The sequence below is a fragment of the Macadamia integrifolia genome, chromosome 13, assembly GCF_013358625.1.
Source record: "Macadamia integrifolia cultivar HAES 741 chromosome 13, SCU_Mint_v3, whole genome shotgun sequence".
Classification (NCBI taxonomy): Eukaryota; Viridiplantae; Streptophyta; class Magnoliopsida; order Proteales; family Proteaceae; genus Macadamia; species Macadamia integrifolia.
The window spans coordinates 23643575-23650641 of NC_056569.1; the positions used below are offsets into that span (position 1 = coordinate 23643575).

The 7067-nt window shown below is 37.1% G+C and overlaps 1 non-coding gene across 1 annotated transcript; it reads right to left on the reverse strand.

Annotated features, from left to right (window-relative positions):
• Positions 1-1770: 1770 nt before the first annotated feature.
• TRNAC-GCA lies at positions 1771-1842 on the reverse strand. The gene has a single exon. It is a non-coding gene; the product is annotated as a tRNA-Cys (tRNA).
• Between the last annotated feature and the right edge of the window lie 5225 nt (positions 1843-7067).

The window sequence follows — 7067 nt, forward strand, 5'->3', positions numbered from 1 at the left end:
ATATATAGGGGGTAGAGGGGGGAGAGGAAAAACTAACAAAGAAGGGGGAACAAACCCGAAGAAAGGGGGTAACTAGCCTCATAGAGTCAAGCTATTGCTACAGGGGGAAGGATAGAGGAGAGGAGGCCCTAGGAGACAACAATGAGCTTGTTCTTTGGGGTGTCTCTAACCATGCGAGGACAGAAGGAGGCTAGTTTAGAGCAAACATCAAAGTAGATGCCCTTCCAAATCATATCAAGGGACTGGGATTTGGACATCCATCTATGGAGATTGCGCTGCAACCAGAGGTGGTATATGGTGGTGTAAAATGAAAGCTTTCCAGTAGTATCATATATAGTAGAGCCACCAAACATCACATCAACCCAAATCCTTTCTTGACAAAGTGGGAGGATTATTCTGTTAAAAGGCCAGTAGTGCTTAAGCACTCTCTTCTAGATAATAGAGGAGAAGGAGCGGAGAAGAAGAGGTGATCCAAATCCTCAAGCCCATTCTGATAAATGTAGCAAAAAGCTTGGATGTGGATACGGCAACGGATGAGGAAGGACTACGTCCGGAGGCAACTGAGGATGGCGTGCCAAGTTGTGGCGAGGAATATGATATTTAAACCAGATGGTTTTGTGCCAAAGGACAAGGGAGCCTTTGGAACGAACAAAGTCCCAAGCTGAGGAAGATGTGAAAGAGCCCGAGGGAGAAGGGGACTAGTGATTTTTGTCTTCTCTTTCCCGATGGCCAGGGGAAGGGGGAAGGGGAAGGGGGAAGGGAAGACCAAATGTTTGCAACAAGGGAGGAGGAGGGAAGAGGGGACCGGCCATCAAAGGAGATAGTGGAGGAGAGAATGGCTTTTCTACCCAAATTAGAGGAATAAATAACTCTAAGGCTGATGGAAGAGAAGAGGATACCTGAGGGATGTCAGGGGTCAAGCTAGAGGGAGGTAGAGGAACCATTACCAATGGAAGTAGAGATTGCTCCATGAGCAGTCGGTCTTATATGTTATGCCAAACCCAAGAGGCATCGAGGCCAGGAGATGCACTTCTCATACTCTCTCTCTCTCTCTCTCTCTCTCTCTCTCTCTCTCTCTCTCTCTCTCTCTCTCTCTCTCTCTCTACTTGTGACATATTTTTCTGGTTTCATTATTTGCTTTTGATTATCAAATTATTCCAAAATAGACCTGTACCATAAATACATGTCTATTTAATAACTCGCATTGATCCTCATGAATGAACCCCAAACCTTTTTTTAAGGATAGGGTGAGGGTGAGGATTCCATTTTTGTTTCCTCAGTAATGAATCAAAATTTGGATGAACAATGAATTATAACATATATAACATAAACTTCAATGGAAAAAAAAAAATTTGTTGAAATTTCAAAAAATTATCATTCAAATGTTCAATGAAGAAAAACAAATTCATTGATTTTTTTTTTTTTTTTTTTTTTTTTTTTTTTTTTTTTTTTTGTAATTTTCACTATATATAGAAAAACATGATTCGTCCTAACTAGCTCCCATTTTTAATAACTTTTATGTTTTAAGTGAAGCCCACTCTTGGTTGTTTCATGCATTGTGGGCCCGATTTCTATTGAACCTTAATTTAATCATAATGATCGATGAAGAACCAAGGGAAAGAATTCTATTTTATGGGCTTTAGCTTTCTGCCACATGGTGGCTGGCTGATGCTGATAATCTGTTTGATAGATAGGTAATTCTTTGGATCAACCATGTGCTACCTGGATTCTACCTAAAAATTTTCAGAAAAAAAAAAAGGAAGAAGAAATAGGGCCCAACCGGGTTCGAACCGGTGACCTCTTGATCTGCAGTCAAATGCTCTACCACTGAGCTATAGACCCCTTGTTGTAATATGTATACAAATTTTAATTAATCAAACTATTATTTTTAAATAGTTCTAGTGTTTTCAAAATCAAATCAAATCAAATCAAATCATTTACGAAATGGTTTTACTTTCTAAAACCAAAAGTGAGAACTGATAAGTAAATGATTTATTGGTACTGGTTTAAATAGTTTTGTTCAATTTTCTTAAATGATTTCGGTCTGCAATTGACACAGTCGAAACTAAGTTCTATTATTAACCAATTAGTCAGTTATTAGTCTGTTTCGACATTTTTATGGATGAAGTGGAGAGGTGCGTATGAAGTGTTATGTGATTGACGTATCCCTTTAAAACTTAAGGAAAAGTTCTATAGCACCGTTATGCAACTAGCTATGATGTATTGGGCAGAGTAATGGGCAGTTAAGAAGCGTCACATAAAGAAATTATACATAGTCAAGATGAGAATGTTAAGATGGATGTGTGGAAAAACTAAGAAGGACAAAGTAAGGAATAAGCATATTAGAGCTGATTTGGGAGTTGCACTGATCAATGAAAAGCTTCACGAATGCCGTTTGAGATAAAATGACTATGTTCAAAGGAGGTTTGAGGACGTCCCAGTAAAGAGGAGTGATCTGATAAAGATTGAGGGAGCTAAAAGAGGTATGGGTAAGCCTAAAATGAACATAGACAAAGTAGTGAGGAAGGACATTCACAGTCTCGGTCTTGTCCGAAGTATGACCTTGGATAGAGCCCATTGGAGGGCAAGGATTCGTGTATCCAACCCCATATAGCTAAGATTCTCCTGACTTGTTGAGTTGTGCCTCTTTCCTCTTACTCTCATGTATATTCTCACATTTATTCTCTCTTTTCTCATTGTGATGGTTGGATCCTTTTTTTTTTCCCTCTATTGTGTTTGAATTGGATCCATGTAGCCAACTCCATTAAGTTGGGATTAAGGCTGTGATTGTTGTTGCTTGGGCTAATTGGTCTTAGCTGGTCATATTTCAAATGGCTCAATTAATCGGTCCTACTTGAGCACTTTATCAGGTTAATCAGTTTGGATCAAGACTGGCTAATTAATCTAAATACTACAATTTTTAAAATCGCAATCATATTATTTGTTAAAATATTCGGTTTCAATTTATTCAACCATAGTCCTTTATCAATGCGGGCTTGGGTTTGACACCTCTAGGTAGGAATAAACCAACTCAATTAGGATTAATTAACCAAAATTTGAGATTTTATTTTCAATAATATTTTCTGAGCAAGCAATATAAGGAAGAGCACCAATGAGAACTGTCAAAACAGTTTATACATAGAGGAACAATGCTCATTTCATATGACGAGGAGATAAGGGTGTCAATTTGGAACTAAAAACCAAAACTGAAACCAGCTATAAAATCGAAGGGAACCAAAGAAGAATTGGCTTGGTTATAGTTTTGAAACAAGGAATCTTTTCTTGATTTGGTTCATTTTCAGTTTTAAAAGCGTGAATTTATTTGGTTAGTATTGAATAGAACCGAAATTACTAATTTGAATCGAATTGAAGAAGAATTTCTTCAAATCTGATTTTGAAACGAAGAATCTTTTCTTGATTTGGTTCAATTTGAAATAAATTTACTATTTCTGAACCATACCAAAAAAAAAAAAAAAAAAAAATATATATATGTAGGTGTGTCAAAAAAGCCTAGTGAGCCCAGACCCACCCTAAGCCCGAACAAGGCTTGGGATGAGATTTCAGCCCATAGGGTGGCTTAGGATTTAGAATTTCAAGCCCGAGACTAAGTTGAATTGAGCTTGGGTTGAGGTCTAAACCCAACCCAACCCTGCGTATTAAGTACATAATAATATAAATACATTAATAATTATAAATGGATAATTATAGTAAAAGGTCTGCAAAAAGTAGGGGTGTCAATCGGTCAGGCCAAGCCGGTCTCGGTTGGGTCTAATCGGACTCGGCCAATTTCTAGGGCTGCACCATGAACACCCATTTAGCTAAACGGGCTTAGCTAGCGTGGGCACGGTACTGTCTTCTATGTAAAATGGAAATTTTGCCATTGTGGAGGCTTTCACATGTGCTATTGTTGGTTCCTACTCTGGTGCAAAAGTCATGCTGTCTTTTTGGGAACGTTCTCCCCCCACTTATTTATCTTGCATGATGGTATCTGCACAAATTTTTTATTTTTTATTTTTTTTATTAGTCAAAAGAGAAAATTACCATTGCTTAGTTATATATATACATCATAAGCCATATTAGCCCTATATATGGGCTTCCTACTCTTGAGGGTTTCATAAGCTAAAGTCTTTAGATCTCCCAAAAGTCTAAAACTATTAGTAATACTAAAGCTAGGATAATTAGGTTGTTTATCCAACTCACTACAAGCATAATTAGGGTCATTGGCCACAAATCTAAAAGTTTATCATATTGCTTCTCAAAAAGTAGTTTCAGTTCAGCTACATCACTCCACACTGCTTTCGTCGTCCGCTTGTTCATCCTTGTTCTTGTCATTCCCTTTATGAGGCCTAAAGCCTCTGGTTCACCACTTTTTCTTGTCAAAACATAATTTGCTTCATATAAGTCATATTGGTTTTGAACAAGAAAAGCATAGTCCATTCAAACATATTTGTTTGTTTTTGTCTGTTACACTAGTGACAATGAGAGTATTGGTACACAACGTCAATGGTGTGTAGTTGAAATGCTTGAATGAGTTCGAAGTCATCTGTGCCTCTGGAGTAGTATGATTGATTCCATTCGCAACCCAATATTCAATTTGCTTAAGATTGGTTTTAAAATCAGGTTTATGTTCACAAAAAAGTAATTTGTTTCTATGATTCCAGAGAAAATAGCAACTAATTATAAGTACAGAGAAAAACCAGCTTCGGTCTTTAATTGGAATAAGTCCAGAGTTGAAATAGAAAGAGACTAGTTTTTTAACAGAATCACATGGAAGACGATCTGGTTTGAAACCCAATGGGCCTGACGCCAAAATCTTCCGTGTGAACTCACATTCAACTAGAATATGGTAAATAGATTCCTTCTGATGAGACAAAGACAACATTGAGAGTCAATATCCACCCACTTTGAGACAACATCTTTTGTTGGTAGTCCGTCATTGATAGCTCTCCAAAAGAAAAGCTTAAATTTAGGGTGGATATTGATTTTTCCAAAAAAATCACCACCATCGTGAGCATGGAGGTGAGCAACGACACCTGTTTGAGCATTCATTGAAGTTTGTTAGTGTGCATGTTTTTAGAAACTTAGTTGCTATTTTAGTTGATAAGGATCCCTCCTTTGAAAGGATACACCACCATTTGTTAGAATGATGGGATAATGGGAACATCATGAACTGGTAGAACACAGTTTAACAGTTCGGAGTTCCACATATTATTGGTGGTAAATTTACTAACAATCTATGTGGAAAGGTTATGGGTTGCACTACTAACCAAGCCATTGTGATGTCCAGATAAAAATCGTCTGAAATTCTCATCTTGTGCAATTGTGTGCAATACCCCCTGCAGAGGTCGACACGTGTACAATGCCAAATGAGCAGTCCAAATTCGTCTACCATTAACACAACCTTAAACTAGTGAGGAACCAACTTGAACCAAACCGCTGGAGAGCAAACCGGTTCGGTTCATCAATATGAAATAAAAGCTGAAAGAATTTCCTTCTCTTCTCTTTCGACTCTCTCTCTCTCTCTCTCTCTCTCTCTCTCTCTCTCTCTCTCTCTCTCTCTCTCTCTCTCTCTATTACAGAGACTGCACTAACCCTCTCTCTCTCTCTCCTCCCTTAACTCTCTCTCTCTTCCTCGTTCGACTCCTCTCTTTTTGTTCCTCGCTCGACTCGCTCTCTCTTTGTTACGAAGCTCTCTGCAAAGGTATGAAATACTCAACTCTAATGAACAACCCTCCCTTTCATGTTATTGTTAATGTCTCTGCAAAGCTCTCTGCACCAACGGTTTCTTTTGTTAATGTCATGGTTTTTTTTTCTTTGCAACTTACTTTGTTGATTGAATCCTGGTCGAAGTTCAACTTTCCCTGGGAGAATTTTTTTTTTCAGTCTCTGTGCACGAAGGTACAACTCTCCTCTCTGTCTCTCTATATCTCTCTCTAAAAAAGCATCAATATGTCTAGATCTATGACTTGAATGTTGGTTCCTTGTGGATGTATTTGATATGTCAAAAATTTTTTTTTTTATTATTAATCAAGGGGAAGATTAAATCCCCAACAAAACCATACCAAGTATTGCTTTACCTGGGTCATCAATTTTTAATAGAATTTGTTGATTGCATCCTTTGCTTTCTATGATGTCTTTTTTGAAGTATTTACATTATACTTTGAAACAAGTTGTTCTGTGGTTATGATTGCTGAAAATTAGGGGAAAGGGGTTGTTCTTAAGATATTCTATAAACCATACATTGATGTTTGCTTTCTACCTTGAAATTTTTTTTTTAATAGTTTGCTTTAGGTATCTTCTCTTATACCATGTTAATTTAAGCATTACCTACTTTGTAACTGTAAGTTGTCCATCAAATATCCATATCAATTAGATTTCTGTGTATTGCATTTTACACAGAATTGGATGCATAACAACGGACGTGTAGCTGTGGTAAAGGGGTGATGGTCATCTGGACTTCTTGAACGTTAAAGAATCCTGGATGACGATTTTATAGATGACCATTAGGTGAAAAACATCCGGACTCTTTCATTTGGTTGGACCCAGCATTGAGGAACTGCACTGACACTGTAGAGACATGAGCATGTCATTCAAATGAAAGTATTAATAGGAACACACAGGTCATCTCGACTATTCATCAACCACCCTATAGTCCAAAAGTGCGGAACCAAGTAGTAGTGGATCAGTTATTGTACAACCATTATTATGATTTAACCATCTTCTTGTGTATTTGTGTATTAATTCTTTCGTTCTATGTCTTCTATGTAATGTCCTTGTAAATAGAACTATTGTTTCGTTAATGAAGTTGGTTCCATTATTGTGAACCATAAGTGGGGTTATTATTAAGATTATTTCCTTGTTACTATAATGTACTAACAATCTTTTTTGTAAGTAAGGAGTCTTTAGCTCAAAATAGTAGAGTACTTGGATTAATAATGGTGGTTCAAATCCACCAAGACTTTGAAAGTGAACGAATGTGTTCTAATCTCTATTTGTGTCTTATTCTTATTCTACTAGAGTTCTTAGGTCTATGTCAATTAAATGACTAAAAAACATTACAAAGTATT